This window comes from Rana temporaria, chromosome 8 (assembly GCF_905171775.1).
Source record: "Rana temporaria chromosome 8, aRanTem1.1, whole genome shotgun sequence".
Classification (NCBI taxonomy): Eukaryota; Metazoa; Chordata; class Amphibia; order Anura; family Ranidae; genus Rana; species Rana temporaria.
This window is the reverse complement of record NC_053496.1, coordinates 29,148,553-29,165,906: the sequence shown is the minus strand read 5'-3', so window position 1 is coordinate 29,165,906 and position 17,354 is coordinate 29,148,553. Positions and strand designations below refer to the sequence as shown.

Sequence of the window (17,354 nt, the reverse complement as noted above, 5' to 3'; positions counted from 1 at the left end):
GTGCGCTACGTACAGAGTGCAGAGGTGCGCTACGTACAGAGTGCAGAGGTGCGCTACGTACAGAGTGCAGAGGTGCGCTACGTACAGAGTGCAGAGGTGCGCTACGTGCAGAGTGCAGAGGTGCGCTACGTACAGAGTGCAGAGGTGCGCTACGTACAGAGTGCAGAGTACAGAGGTGCGCTACGTGCAGAGTGCAGAGTACAGAGGTGCGCTACGTACAGAGTGCAGAGGTGCGCTACGTACAGAGTGCAGAGGTGCGCTACGTACAGAGTGCAGAGGTGCGCTACGTACAGAGTGCAGAGGTGCGCTACGTACAGAGTGCAGAGGTGCGCTACGTACAGAGTGCAGAGTGCAGAGGTGCGCTACGTACAGAGTGCAGAGTACAGAGGTGCGCTACGTACAGAGTGCAGAGTACAGCGGTGCGCTACGTACAGAGTGCAGAGTACAGCGTTGCGCTACGTACAGCGCGCAGGAGTGCGCTACATACAGCACGCAGAGTTTTGACACGTGTTCTAGACAGAGACAAGCAAGGGGTCATTTTTATTCTTCCTGGAGTTCAGATTTAACTGCTTATTCTTTCTATGGGTGCAGTGATAAGGTGTGTTACCTTTCCTATTTTTGCCTCTCACAGCCTTCCTCAATCTGTGCAACCAGTCCCCTGAAACCGTCTCTGGAATGCATTCCCCGCCGCGTTGCACTCTACTGCGTACAATGCAGAGCCAATAGTAGAAAATACAGAGGCTGACCCTCTGCCTGAAAATGCTAGTTACCTGGCTACCACTAGCATCAAACCTCGAGTAGTGGATTCAGAACATTCTATATACATATGTGTGATGGTAATTGGAATACCACTACTAACCTCATTCTGAAAATGCTAGGTGCTTGGCTGTCATGCTGACCCTTCGACTTTATTATGTTCAGTGACCCGGGTCAAGGACACAGACGCAAGGCATCATGTACATAGGGCACTTATGACGTGATAGTTCTACCTTGGACTGGTAGTGCACACTGGAACTTTCTAGCAGCACTAACAAACCATTGACTGAATGACAACACATGGCCATTAAACCAACAGCACAGAGCGTGCTAATCTCTATCCGAGGACCTACTGATGCTATCAGCACTAGAAATGGGACTGAGGCTAATAGAATGAGACAAGCCGGGACTGGATGAAAGACCGCCAATTTGTGTGAACTGGCAAAAGTCATCCTCAATCACATTATATTATCACAGACATTCCTATGCCATTCTGAGCAACCCTGACACTCTTGTATCAAAACGTGGGACAAACGTGGGTGGTGGTAGGGGTAGACATAGCTCCCAACTGTCCCTGATTTCGAGGGACTGTCCCTGATTTGGAGAAGTGTCCCTCTGTCCCTCATTCCTCCTCATTTGTCCCTCATTTTGATCTGATCTATACAGATGTATATAAAATGCACTTTTTATCTATCAAAAAGTTTTTTCCAGCGCTGAACCTTTCATCTGATTTTTAAATTGCTGCATTTGTAAATTCCAGAAGCCAATATAAAGTAGGGTTGTCCCGATACTAGTATCGGTACCGATTCCGAGTATTTGCGGGATTACTTGTACTCCCGCAAATACCCCCGATACCGAAATAGAATACTTGCATGGGGGGAGACATGGCTGCATATGGGGGGGGGGGGGGGAGACATGGCTGCATATGGGGGGGGGGGAGACATGGCTGCATATGGGGGGGGGGGGGAGACATGGCTGCATATGGGGGGGGGGGAGACATGGCTGCATATGGGGGGGGGGGGAGACATGGCTGCATATGGGGGGGGGGACATGGCTGCATATGGGGGGGGGGGACATGGCTGCATATGGGGGGGGGACATGGCTGCATATATGGGGGGGACATGGCTGCATATATGGGGGGGACATGGCTGCATTTGTGGGGGGGGGACATGGCTGCATTTGTGGGGGGGGACATGGCTGCATTTGTGGGGGGGGGACATGGCTGCATTTGTGGGGGGGGGGACATGGCTGCATTTGTGGGGGGGGGGGGGACACGGCTGCATTTGTGGGGGGGGGGGGACACGGCTGCATTTGTGGGGGGGACACGGCTGCATTTGTGGGGGGGACACGGCTGCATTTGTGGGGGGGACACGGCTGCATTTGTGGGGGGGACACGGCTGCATTTGTGGGGGGGACACGGCTGCATTTGTGGGGGGGACACGGCTGCATTTGTGGGGGGGACACGGCTGCATTTGTGGGGGGGACACGGCTGCATTTGTGGGGGGGACACGGCTGCATTTGTGGGGGGGACACGGCTGCATTTGTGGGGGGGACACGGCTGCATTTGTGGGGGGGACACGGCTGCATTTGTGGGGGGGACACGGCTGCATTTGTGGGGGGGACATGGCTGCATTTGTGGGAGGGACATGGCTGCATTTGTGGGGGGACACATTTAAAAAAAAAGTATCGGTATTCGGTATCGGCGAGTACTTGAAAAAAAGTATCGGTACTTGTACTCAGTCCTAAAAAAGTGGTATCGGGACAACCCTAATAAAGGAATAGTGGTGATAAAAAAAAGCACTTGTGGGTTCAACCAAACTTGATTTTTTGTACAATTCTCCTTTAAGGGGGCGTGGCAATGGGTGTGTCCTATGCCTGCATACTTTTGCTGATAGGTGTCCCTCATTCCCATCTCAAATATTGGGAGTTGTGGCGTGTGAGAGGTGAGAGCAAAGAATTAGAACATTGAGGGCCATTCCATCGGAAAAGAACAGTGGCTCGCTCTTGCTGTATGGATTGGCACGGTTCCAATATGTTTGTTTATTACCCGGCGGCAGCAATAAATTTGCTGATAACACTTTCCATGATAAGGGTTCCTGTGCGATACCATTTGTCCCACACTGCCTGGAATATTACCGTGCACTGCTGAGCCAAAAGGGTTAATTTACCTTTACTGACTTTTGCTAACAAAAAAAAAAAAATACACCCTATGCAATGCTCTATTGTAAAAGAAAGTTTTTTCAGCTGTTCATTCCATTGCCCTCTGATGTACTAAACATTGGAAACTCACCCCACGGATGCGCAGTCCCTTTCTCTCTCTCACAGCTCAGCGTTCTTATGCAAGGCACTGTATAATTAGAGGGAAAGATGTTCATCCACTCTTCCTCCAATCCCATATAAGGGGGGCATTCTTCCCACTGGCCGCTAATGTAAGGGGGGGCATTCTTCCCACTGGCCGCTAATGTAAGGGAGGGCATTCTTCCCACTGGCCGCTAATGTAAAGGGGGGGGGGCATTCTTCCCACTGGCCGCTAATGTAAAGGGGGGGGGGGCATTCTTCCCACTGGCCGCTAATGTAAGGGGGGGCATTCTTCCCACTGGCCGCTAATGTAAGGGAGGGCATTCTTCCCACTGGCCGCTAATGTAAAGGGGGGGGGGGGCATTCTTCCCACTGGCCGCTAATGTAAAGGGGGGGGGCATTCTTCCCACTGGCCGCTAATGTAAGGGGGGGGCATTCTTCCCACTGGCCGCTAATGTAAGGGGGGGGGGCATTCTTCCCACTGGCCGCTAATGTAAAGGGGGGGGGGGCATTCTTCATACTGGCCGCTAATGTAAGGGGGGGGCATTCTTCCCACTGGCCGCTAATGTAAGGGGGGGCATTCTTCCCACTGGCCGCTAATGTAAGGGGGGGCATTCTTCCCACTGGCCGCTAATGTAAGGGGGGGGGGCATTCTTCCCACTGGCCGCTAATGTAAGGGGGGGCATTCTTCCCATTGGCCGCTAATGTAAAGGGGGGGGGGGCATTCTTCCCACTGGCCGCTAATGTAAGGGGGGGGCATTCTTCCCACTGGCCGCTAATGTAAAGGGGGGCATTCTTCCCACTGGCCGCTAATGTAAAGGGGGGCATTCTTCCCACAGGCTGCTAATGTAAGGGGGGCTTTCTGGCCACCAATATAAAGAGGGGCATCCTGGCCACTGGCCGCTAATGTAAGGGGGGCATTCTGGCCACTGGCCGCTAATGTAAGGGGGGGCATTTTGGCCACTAATGTAAGGGGGGCATTCTGGCCACCGGCCGCTAATGTAAGGGGGGCATTCTGGCCACCGGCCGCTAATGTAAGGGGGGGCATTCTGGCCACTAATGTAAGGGGGGCATTCTGGCCACCGGCCGCTAATGTAAGGGGGGCATTCTGGCCACCGGCCGCTAATGTAAGGGGGGCTTTCTGGCCACCGGCCGCTAATGTAAGGGGGGCTTTCTGGCCACCGGCCGCTAATGTAAGGGGGGCTTTCTGGCCACCGGCCGCTAATGTAAGGGGGGCTTTCTGGCCACCGGCCGCTAATGTAAGGGGGGCTTTCTGGCCACCGGCCGCTAATGTAAGGGGGGCTTTCTGGCCACCGGCCGCTAATGTAAGGGGGGCTTTCTGGCCACCGGCCGCTAATGTAAGGGGGGCTTTCTGGCCACCGGCCGCTAATGTAAGGGGGGCTTTCTGGCCACCGGCCGCTAATGTAAGGGGGGCTTTCTGGCCACCGGCCGCTAATGTAAGGGGGGCTTTCTGGCCACCGGCCGCTAATGTAAGGGGGGCTTTCTGGCCACCGGCCGCTAATGTAAGGGGGGCATTCTGGCCACCGGCCGCTAATGTAAGGGGGGCTTTTTGGCCACCGGCCGCTAATGTAAGGGGGGCTTTCTGGCCACCGGCCGCTAATGTAAGGGGGGCATTCTGGCCACCGGCCGCTAATGTAAGGGGGCATTCTGGCCACCGGCCACTAATGTAAGGGGGGCATTCTGGCCACCGGCCGCTAATGTAAGGGGGGCATTCTGGCCACCGGCTGCTAATGTAAGGGGGGCATTCTGGCCACCAATATAAAGGGGGGCATTCTGGCCACCAATATAAAGGGGGGTATTCTTCCCACTGGCCACCAATATAAGGGAGCATCATACTCACTAACCACCAATGTAATGGGAAATTCTTCTCACCGACCACCAATGTAAGGTTCCCTAAAACATAAAAATCATTTCAAGAATTCCTCTGGGGTAAAAAGGCTGCGAAAGGCTGGCCTGGAGATGCACAGTTCATGCTCCGGAGTGATCGTCCTATTGTTGCTTTACTACCTGGTGAGTCACCGACCTAAAACAAGTATGCAGCCAGTGAAGTCTGACATCCTAGGTCAGTAACTCACGAAGAATTATTGGTAGGATCAGCGAATCAGCATGAAGTTTGCAAAAACAAATTCACAGAGGTAGCGCCCACCTTCGCACGCTCACATTTAAGAACCTGTAAGCCACACGGATGTGATATATTATACCCATCATGGCCAAGCTGCTCCTACAATACAGCCGGTGGGGCAGCAGATGTGCAATGCTTTTGTCACCTCTCTACAACCCTTCTGGAATGAGGCTGCTTATCTCGCAGAGAGGATCAGACACGTGCCTCTCTATTTTCATACACTGGATAGAAAGACACGAGACTAATACCTTCCCCATCCCTGGAGGGAGGCCAGCCAAGCTTCATTAGCTGGATTATGAAATACATTGTCACCCTTCATTATACGGCTACGAGGGCCACGTCACAAAGTGTAGGCCGGTAATTCAATCATTAGATGGGATCTGTCCGCCATAATCCACAGCTCTTTACCGGCCCACTAATGGTTTAATTATACGAGAACGGTGTCATATACTGAGCCAAAAATAAGCTGAATGGAGCTGAACTCCAGCCACAAAAACAAAGATTTATTGAAATATATTCCACAATAGCCCCAAAGGATATACACTCACCGGGCACTTCATTAGGTACACCTTGCTAGTACCAGGTTGGACATCCTTTTGTCCTCAGAACCAGGGCTTTTTTTCAGCAGGAACGCGGGGGAACGCAGTTCCGGCACCTCCAGCTCTGAATGCTGGGGTGTACTGGAGGGTCTATTAATGCTGGCTGATCTATTGTTGCTGGAGGGGATCTATTTTTACAGGTTGAGGTTCAATTAATGCTGGGGAGGCCAGTTGTCACTGGTAGGGGGATCTATTGTTGCTGGGGGGCTCATTTGCTACTGGGAGACAATCGTTGCTGGGAGACATCAACAGTTGTAGGGAGGGGTCTATTGTTGCTAGCTGTTGCTGGGGGAGCTCCATTGTTGCGAATTACTTAGCACCACAAATTGATACTTCGTTCTGTATCCATCACTAAGAGGTGGTTAGGGGGTGGAACCAAGGGATGGTGCTCGGAGGTGGGCAGGGAATGGAATCAAAGAATGGTGCTCTGAGCACCATTCCTTTTTTCTACCTCCGAGCACCATTCTTTGATTCCACTCACTGCCCACCTCCGAGCACCATCCCTTGGTTCCACCTCCGAGGTGGGTAGGGGGTGGAGCCAAGGAATGGTTCTCAGAGGTAGGTAGGGGGTGGAACCAAGGAATGGTGCTCAGAGGTGGGTAGCAGGTGGAGCCAAGGAATGGTTCTCGGAGGTGGGTAGGCAGTGGACACAACAGGTGACTCAGAAGTACTTCCTGCACCTATTCTCTGAGGAAAAAAAAACCCTGTTCAGAACTGCCTTCATTCTTCACAGTGTTGGAAAAATTCCTCAGAGATTGACATACAGTTGCAAGAAAAAGTATGTGAACTTCAGTGCTGAACTTTCTCCATTTATAGACAATTTGTCTTACCGTGGACTGATGAACAGCAAGGCTTTTGGAGATACTTTAAAGGAACACTAAAAGGCAAAATAAACAAACATGTTCTACTTACCTCCACTGTGAAGCTCATTTTGCACAGAGTGTCCCCCGAATCCGGTCTTCTGGGGTCCCTCGGCGGCTGTCTCGGCTCCTCCTCGCAAAAGCTTTCCACCTTCATGCGAGCGAGCTCGGATAGTGGAAAGCTTTTGCTGGCGCGCTCCCGTGATACAGCGGCGGGCATAGCTGCCGACTGTATCACTTGGCCCCGCCCCCGGCGCGCCACGTCATTGGATGTGATTGACAGCAGAGCCAGCCAATGGCTGCGCTGCCATCAATCCGTCCAGCCTATCCAATCACCGGCCAGGCTGGGAACCGAAGAGGATCACGAGGACGCGTGCGGTACTTTCGAGGGGTGAGGCAAGTAAAACGGGGGTTCGGGGGGCGGTACCGTCGGATGTTTTTTCACCTTAATGCATAGGATGCATTAAGGTGAAAAAACATTTACAACCCCATTAACCCTTTCCAGCTTTATGCAAGTCAACAATACTTAATCGTAGGTCTTCTGAGAGCTCTTTTGTGAGAGGCATCATTCACATCAGGCAATGGAGATGTCATTAGTCTAGGGGTTCACATACTTTTTCCACCTGCACTGTGAATGTTTACATGGTGTGTTCAATAAAAACACAGTAACATTTAATTCTTTGTGCGTTATTGGTTTAAGCAGACTGCGATTGTCTATTGTTGTGACTTGGATGAAGATCAGATCAAATTTTATGACCAATTTGTGCAGAACTCCATATCATTCCAAAAGGGTTCACATACTTTTTCTTGCAATTGTAACATCACACAATTGCTGCAGATTTGTCGGCTGCCCATTCATGATGCGAATCTCCATTCCACCACATCCCAAAAGGTGCTCCATTGGAAGGGATCTGGTGAGTGTGGAGGCCAGGTCTGCAGGTTCCTCAACTGGAGCTACATCGGGCAACGTCTGAAGGTACCTCAACTGGAGCTACACCGGGCAACGTCTGCGGGTACCTCAACTGGAGCCACGTCGGGCAACGTCTGCGGGTACCTCAACTGGAGCCACGTCGGGCAACGTCTGCGGGTACCTCAACTGGAGCCACGTCGGGCAACGTCTGCGGGTACCTCAACTGGAGCCACGTCGGGCAACGACTGCGGGTACCTCAACTGGAGCCACGTCGGGCAACGACTGCGGGTACCTGAACTGGAGCCACGTCAGGCAACGACTGCGGGTACCTGAACTGGAGCCACGTCAGGCAACGACTGCGGGTACCTCAACTAGAGCCACGTCGGGCAATGACTGCGAGTACCTCAACTGGGCCACATCAGCCAACATCTCCAGGAATCTCAACTGGGCCACATCAGCCAACATCTCCAGGAATCTCAAATGGGCCACATTGGCCAATGTCTTCAGGTATCTAAACTGGGGAAACATCTGCAGGCATCTCAACTGGGGCCTCATCTGCCAACGTCTGCAGTTACCTCTACCGGGGCTGCATCGGACAATGTCTGCAGGTACCCTAACCAGGACCACATCCAATATAAAAACAGCTGTAATGAAGAAAGAAGGCCAAAGTCTTTGATGCTAAAGAAGTCATTCATTTTAGTCAGTCATAACATGTTTGACTACCTAGGTTTCATAAATTATGCAGACTACTACAAAGGGCAGGAATATATATAAATAAATTAGACGTGTCCTCCTACCTCCTCCTATGTTTGGGGTCACAAGCTAAGCCAACTCTGCTTAGCAGGACCTTCAGTAACTGTCAAATGTGCACATGCTTAGTGACAGTTCCAAGTTGTTCTGTACTAGACAACTGAAACGAGAAGTACTCTCACAAGCTATAAACCATAATGGAGAACAGGAACTAGAGAAAGAGGAAAGGGGAAATACTGAAAAAATATTATGTATAACCGGACAAGTTAGGGAAGGTGGGCCAATAGGAGAGCAAGAAAAATTCCCAGAACACCATAACCTGTCAGGTTGAACTTTCTTGTTGCTCCCCAAGCCCTACACCATAGTCATGAATTCTTTACATTGCATTGATGAGAGCCAACAAGCCCGAAACAGCTGTTTGCAGTTCAAACTTAATGACTCTTTAATCCCAGGTTGTATTTGTAGAGTAAACCGAGGTTCTGGAACGAATAGTTGGCCAGAAGGACATAAAGGAATGACCTGCATGGCTCCACTTACTAAAATGAAGAATAAATCTTATTGTTTTGGACTTGCAATGGAATATGATGCAATAGAAAAGGACTCTGCTGTCCTCTGCACCAGTGAAAATGTATTCAATCTTCGTGTTGCCTATTGATTTCAGCCAATAGAAAAAATGCATACATTAAAAACCTTCATATAGAGAACCCTTAGCCCCCGTTTACACAGACGCGACTTGCCCAAATTGCATGACAAGTCGCACCCCATTGCTGCCATTGGAGCCGTTTAAATCACTGCGACTCATTATGTAAAAGGTTTCTGCACTACTTCTTTACTGATTTCATTGGGACTTGCATAGACTTCTGGTAAATGAAGTCGCAAGCTGCAATAAAATCAGCAATGCAAATGGCTTTGAAATCAAAATGAAGCAGTGCCAGTGTGAAACGCATGGGCCAATTTTCTCCAAATGGGTATAAAACTCCTTCCTGGTCCCCTAAGGCTAGGGTTGCCACCTCATCCCTTTAAACCCGAACACATATTAATTACACAGGTTCTGTGGCTGAATAAGGTGGTAATTAAACTCACTTGGTGCCTTTCCTGCATTAAGATAGCCTCAAAACCTGTGTAATTCATATGTGTTTGGGTTTAAAGGGATGAGGTGGCAACCCTACCTAAGGCTATTCTATATTCCCTGGATCAGTAGTCTATGGCAGTGATTCTCAGCTGGGGTTTCTTGGGCAATGGTGGATGGATCTCCTTCCTACACCGATAACCAATAGAACTGGGTACTTTTTTCCTACTGACCACCAACATAAAAAAAAAAAACAAACACAAACACAAACACAAACAACCACTTCCACTGCCCACCAAAGCAAAAATGTTCCACTGGCCACCAAGGCAAGGGGCCAAAGTTCCACTGGCCACCAAGGCAAGGGGCTAAAGTTCCACTGGCCACCAAGGCAAAATGTTCCACTGGCCACCAAGGCAAGGGGCAAAAGTTCCACTGGCCACCAAGGCAAAAATGTTCCACTGGCCACCAAGGCAAGGGGCCAAAGTTCCACTGGTCACCAAGGCAAAAATGTTCCACTGGCCACCAAGGCAAAAATGTTCCACTGGCCACCAAGGCAAGGGGCCAAAGTTCCACTGGTCACCAAGGCAAAAATGTTCCACTGGCCACCAAGGCAAGGGGCCAAACTTCCACTGGCTTCCAAGGCAAAAATGTTCCACTGGCTTCCAAGGCAAGAGCCAAAGTTCCACTGGCCACCAACGCAAAAGGACACTTCTACACGGACGAATAATTTGTTATAATAGTTTTTATTGGCTGCCTTTCTTTATTATTTAAAGAATATTACTGAAAATAATTGAAGGTTGGAAACGAGATAAAATGTGGCAGAAGCTGCCATAACCTGGCATTCCTTCTTATCAGAAAAATGCTGAACATCCAACCCCCTTATTCCTGGTACAACTGACCAATCCCATCACAGAGGAGAAGTATTTCAGTTATTCCTGGCCATCATGCATGGCAAACCTGGAGTGGATCCAACATATGAATTCTTCCTGGATGAAGCTGCAGAGGAACAATATCCCAGTGTTTGTAAATAAAACTCTTCTGTTTACTTCCTAAAAGAAAAAAGTTCAGCAGAACATAAACAGATCAATTCTGCTTTTCAGGATGTGCCCCCCCCCCTTTGCCCCCCCCCCAGGGGTTAGGTTGTGGTTTGTTATGTATCTGAATGGGATGGTCCACCATGAGGATACATTGGTGGTCAGTGTAGGAGTAATCCCTTATGTTGGTGGTCAGTGTAGGAATAATCCATTACGTCAGGGATCGACAAATCCCGGTCGCAATGGCGACTAGAAATAGGGTCCTGGCGACTTGGCTTGGAAGGGGGGCCATCTGGTGGTGAGCCATTGGTATTACAAGTTATTACCACCAGATGTGTAAGCTGGCGCCATCTGGTGGTGGCCGTTGGTATTACAAGTTAAGCATTACAAGTTAAACAGCAATTCTAATGTCATTTTTAACTATTTTCACTGCCATCTTCTTCCCTCCAATTAGAACCCCCAAACATTATATATATTTTTTATCCTAACACCCTAGAGAATAAAATGGCGATCGTTGCAAAACTTTCGGTCATGCCGTATTTGCGCAGCGGTCTTACAAGCACACTTTTTTGGGAAAAAAATTACACTTTTTTAAATTAAAAAATAAGACAACAGTAAAGTTATCACCATTTTTTTTAATATTATGAAAGATAATGTTACGCCGAGTAAATTCATACCCAACATGTCACGCTTCAAAATTGCGTCTGCTCGTGGAATGCCGACAAACTTTTACCCTTTAAAATCTTCATAGGCGACGTTTAAAAAAAATCTACAGGTTGCATGTTTTGAGTTAGAGGAGGTCTAGGGCTAGAATTATTGCTCTCGCTCTACCAATCGCGGCGATACCTCACATGTGTGGTTTGAACACCGTTTACATATGCGGGCGCTGCTCACGTATGCGTTCGCTTCTGCGCGCAAGCTTGTCGGGACAGGGGGGGGGGGGGGGGTTTTGGCCCCTAACTTTTTTAGCTGGCTCCTAGATTCCAAGCAAATTTGTCAACCCCTGAATTATACTAATAGAATACAACTAGCAGAATCTAACTATACAGTGTACACTATACTAATATCATCCAACCCGACACACCACCAATCTCTACAGCATAGAAACCTCCCACCACACACTATAAGAGATCAGAACCGACACCACCAATCTCCATCTATGACACAGAGACACTGCCAGCGCCGTGTGGCACCATAGAAGTGGCGCAGTACAAAGCCAGGCTCTGCACAGGTGTTACATTGTATCACATGACAGATCTGGAGAAGTGAATGAGGGAACCCAGGGGATACAATTCATATAAAAACATCATCACCCATCACACCCACATCATGTCCTGCTGAGTGTATACAATGTAACAAAAGTATAATAATACAACTCATAGCAATATATACAGTGCAACTTGTAACAATGTATGAATAAATACAACCTATAGCAAGTATATGGAGTACAGAATGTACCATCAATAAACACATAGCAGTGTGTATACAATGTAACAATCATACAAGTCAGCAGTGGGCTAGATTCAGATATCTCCAGATACGCCGCCGTAATTTCAAATCTGCGCTGGCGTATCTTTACGCCGATCCTCCAAGGCAGATACGTCGAAAAAATAGGCTTCCTCCGCCGACGTAACTTGAATGCGGCGGCGTATAATTGTGTGCATCCTTACGCTGGCCGCTAGGGGCGCTTCCGTTGTTTTTTCGGCGTAGAATATGCAAATTACCTAGTTACCCCGATTCACAAAACATACGTGCGTCCGGCGGTAGTTTTTTACGTCGTTTGAGTAAGGCTTTTTCGGCGTAACGTTGTTCCTGCTTCTATGAGGCGCACGCAATGTTAAGTATGGACGTCGTTCCCGCTTCGATTTTTTTTATTTTTTACGTCGTTTGCGCAAGTCGTTCGCGAATAGGGCTGGACGTCATTTACGCTCACGTCGAAACCAATACGCCGTTGCGGCGTACTTGGGAGCAATGCACACTGGGATATGTACACGGACGGCGCATGCGCCGTTCGTAAAAAAACGTCAATCACGTCGGGTCATCACACATTAACATAAAACACGCCCCCCCCCCTTCACAATTTGAATTACGCGGGCTTACGCCGGCCCCATTTACGCTACGCCGCCGCAACTTACGGAGCAAGCGCTTTGTGAATACTGCACTTGCTCCTGTAGGTTGCGCCGGCGTAGCGTAAATACGAAACGCTGCGCCGCCGTAACATTGCGCGCCCCTACCTGAATCTAGCCCAGTGTGTGTACAATGTTATCAGTCACACAACTTATATCAGTGTGTATACAATGTACCAATAATAAACTCAGCAGCGTGTATACAATGTACCAATAATACAACTCGTAGCAATATATACAGTGCAACTTGTAACAATGTATGAATAAATGCAACCTATAGCAAGTATATGGAGTGCAGACTGTACCATCAATAAACACATAGCAGCGTGTATACAATGTAACAATAATAAACTCAGCAGTGTGTATACAATGTACCAATAATAAACTCAGCAGCGTGTATACAATGTAACAATGTATAATAATACAACTCCTAGCAGTATATTCAGTGCAACTTGTAACAATGTATGGATAATACAACCTATAGCAAGTATATGGAGTACAGCTGATAATGTATCACTAATAAATGTATAGCAGTGTGTATATACAGTACAATTTACAACAATGTATCAATCATACAACTCATAGCAGTGTGTATACAATGTATCAATAATAATAAGCTTATAAGTTACATTGAATACACACTGCTGACTTGTATGAGTGATACACTGTTGTATATACACTGGTATAACTTTTTATGATTGTTACATTGTATACACACTGCTATGAGTTGCATGATTGATGCATTGTTATAAGTTGCACTGTATACAGATTGCTAACAATGTAACAATCACACATCTCATAGCAGTGTGTATACAATGTAACCCTGATGTAAAGCGCTGCGCAAACTGTTGGCGCTATATAAATCCTGTTTATTAATAATAATAATAACTTATAACAATGTATCAATGATACAACCTATAGGAAGTGTATGGAGTAGATGTGATGACAATGTATCGGTAATCCTCCTCCCCCAGCAATGACAGCTCTCCCCCCTCCCCCTGATCTTAGTCCTGGAGGTGTGTATAATGTATATAGTGGGATCTGTCACCCATCCCCCAGTCCAGGCTCCCCGGGATCACCTACCTGCCCCCAGTCCAGGCTGCACACACTCTCTTCGGAGGTTCCAGCAAAGTCAGTCCAGCCAGCCGCCACCCCGCCCGGAGAGAGTCATGAGACTGCACCCGCCCCCTCCACTCTAATCTCCGCCCACCACCTAAAGCGAGCTCAAGCCTGCCCCCTCCTACTTTACTCCACGCCCCGCCCACTGCCTGGACAGCACCCCCAGCCAGGAACGCCCACTCCGCACTACTCCACGCTCGCTGCCTAGAAAGAATTGAGCTGACCCCGCCCACTCCACTGCCTGACCCGCCCCCTCCACTCTAATCTCCGCCCACCACCTAAAGCGAGCTCAAGCCTGCCCCCTCCTACTTTACTCCACGCCCCGCCCACTGCCTGGACAGCACCCCCCCAGCCAGGACCGCCCACTCCGCACACTCCGCACTACTCCACGCTCGCTGCCTAGAAAGAATTGAGCTGGCCCCGCCCACTGCACTGCCTGGCCCGCCCCCTCCGTTAGTCTATCTAGGGGACAGCCCCGCCCCCTTCAAGGGGTGCCAGGAGCAGCACCTCTCTCTCTCCCCGCAGACATGTAGGTGGTCCGGGAGGCGGTGACCTTCCCATCGGGGGTCCTTCCAGGGATCGGTCATTCCTGTACACCCCTTCCTGACTCCTTCTATCAGAGACCTGACCTCCTCCTGAAAATGCCTTCTCCCTGGCTGCTGTCTGTGGCGATCCACTGGCTTCAGAGCTTTCCAAACTACTGACCATTAACCCTTTCACGGCCAGAGCCTTGTTTGCTGCTTTTTTTTTGCACACAATAAAGACAACCTTAGGTGTAAAGATTAGTTACCCCCCTCCCCCCCCCTATTTTATTTATTAATTTAAAATTGTAATAAAATAATTTATAATATATTTTGTATAAAAAAACTAAAATAAAAGCCAAAAGAGTAATATGATAATATTTATATAAATAATTTTTGATCGGATATTTTACCATTTATTGTTTATTTAGTTAAACAATTAGACTAATTATTTAATTACTAATTTATTAATATATTATATTCAATTTTTTTTATATATATATAATAAAAGCCAAAAAAGGAATATGATAATAATTATATATAAGTTTTGATAGGATTATCATATAATTTATTGCTTATTTAGTTAAACAATTAGACTAATTATTTAATTACTAATTTATTAATATATTATATACAATTTTATTTTATTTTTTATAATAAAAGCCAAACGAGTAATATGATAATAATTATATATAAGTTTTGATAGGATATTTTATCATTTATTGTTTATTTAGTTAAACAATTAGACTAATTATTTAATTACTAATTTATTAATATATTATATACAATTTTTTTTTTATAATAAAAGCCAAAAGAGTAATATAATAATATTTATATACAAGTTTTGATAGGATTATTATATCATTTATTGTTTATTTAGTTAAACAATTAGACTAATTATTTCATTACTAATTTATTAATATATTATAAATAATTTTTTATTTTTTTTTATAATAAAAGACAAAAGAGTAATATGATAATAATTATATATAAGTTTTGATAGGATTATCATATAATTTATTGCTTATTTAGTTAAACAATTAGACTAATTATTTCATTACTAATTTATTAATATATTATATACAATTTTATTTATTTGTCATCTCCTGTACCATGCCCACAGCCTCTGACATCTCCTGTACCATGCCCACAGCCTCTGACATCTCCTGTACCATGCCCACAGCCTCTGACATCTCCTGTACCATGCCCACAGCCTCTGACATCTCCTGTACCATGCCCACAGCCTCTGACATCTCCTGTACCATGCCCACAGCCTCTGACATCTCCTGTACCATGCCCACAGCCTCTGACATCTCCTGTACCATGCCCACAGCCTCTGACAGTGGCGGTTCGTCCATAGAGGGCGCTGGAGCGCCGCCCCCTCTGGCTCTCACTGTCACTGAGTCTAATAATCATAGATTCATGCATTGCACAAATCTATGTTATTATTGCCGCTGCCGCTTTTCTATTCAGATGGTCGGCGCTCATGTCCGGCCATCTGAGTAACGGCAGCTGGTTGGCTGTACGGAAGTGCCTATCAGAGCCAACGGCTCTGATAGGCTTTTCCGAGTACAGCCCTCGGGTCCCGGAAGCTTATACAAGGAACGCACTAGGGATGCGCTCCTTGTATAAGACTGACAGGCGTGTCAGCCAATCAGGTTGGCCTATTCTGGCTAGTTTAACCTGATTGGCTGAGACGCCTGTCAGTCATCGAGGGCGGTAGAAGACATTGAGGGACGTGGATGGCTGACTCCAGTACAGGTAAGTCCTGGGCGGGGAACTGACTGACAGGCGTGTCAGCCAATCAGGTTGGCCAATTCTGGCTGCCGGTAACCTGATTGGCTGACGAAGGGCACTACTAGGAATGTATGGATGAAGCCACATTAACATTTTCTACAACAAAGTAGCTAAGAACGTTCTAAATCCACCATAACTATAATAATTACGAAATGCCTGATAGTATCAGGCTGATACAGGGGGTGACAACTCTTACACATCAAATGTGGCATTCTCTTCCTCATCAGACTGCTATTCTTGAATAAATATTAGAAGATATGGTTTTATTGATGGCACAGTGGCTGTGTTTGAAGGCATGGCACAGTGGCTGCGTTTGATGGCATAGCACAGTGGTGAGAATTGATGGCACAGTGGCTGCGTTTGATGGGCACAGTGAGGCTGCAATTTTTTTTTCCGTTTGCGCCCCCCCCAAAAATTTTGAGCACCAGCCGCCACTGGCCTGGAAGGACCCTGTGGAGTGACATTCACACAGAACTGGCCAATCCGAGACACTGATCCTACCCAGCAGAAATCATGTGACCAAATACCAGAACCAGGGTGTCGGCATACCAAGATTTTATGGACAATTTAATGTTCCCAACTTTGTGGAACAGTTTGGCTCCTTCCTGTTCCAACATGACTGCACACCAGTGCACAAAGCAAGGTCCATAATGACATGGATGAGCGAGTTTGGGGTGGAGGAACTTGACTGGCCTGCAAAGAGTCCTGACCTCAACACCTTTGAGATGAATTAGAGTGGAGACTGCAAACCAGGCCTTCTTGTCCAACATCAGCGCCTGACCTCACAAATGCGTTTCTGAAAAGAATGGTTAAAACATTCCCATAGACCAGTGGCGGCTGGTGCTCAAAATTTTTGGGGGGGCGCAAACGGAAAAAAAAATTGCAGCCTCACTGTGCCCATCAAATGCAGCCACTGTGCCATCAATTGTCACCACTGTGCCATGCCATCAAACACAGCCACTGTGCCATCAATTGTCACCACTGTGCCATGCCATCAAACGCAGCCACTGTGCCATGCCATCAAACGCAGCCACTGTGCCATGCCATCAAACACAGCCACTGTGCCATCAATTGTCACCTCTGTGCTCTTTAATTGTCACCGCTGTGCCCTTTAATTGTCCCCACTGTGCCCATTGTCCCCACTGTGCCTATTGTCACCACTGTGCCCTTTAATTGTCACCACTGTGCCCTTTAATTGCCACCACTGTGCCCTTTAATTGCCACCGCTGTGCCCTTTAATTGTCACTGCTGTGCCCTTTAATTGTCCCCACTGTGCCCATTGTCGCCACTGTGCCCTGTAAAGTGACTGTAGCTGACGCTAGTATGCTGGATGGCATGGTAGAAAGTTGTTTTTTAGGGTGAACCTCCGCTT

At 47.7% G+C, this 17,354-nt stretch overlaps 1 protein-coding gene across 1 annotated transcript in view; it reads right to left on the bottom strand.

Annotated features, from left to right (window-relative positions):
* The window catches only part of LOC120946769 (dynamin binding protein), a 217,549-nt gene extending 203,839 nt beyond the window's left edge, over nt 1-13,710 (bottom strand). The window contains exon 1 of the mRNA XM_040361457.1: nt 13,629-13,710. The gene's annotated coding sequence lies outside the window, so the exon portion shown is untranslated. The remainder of the gene's footprint in view (nt 1-13,628) is intronic.
* Nucleotides 13,711-17,354: the final 3,644 nt, after the last annotated feature.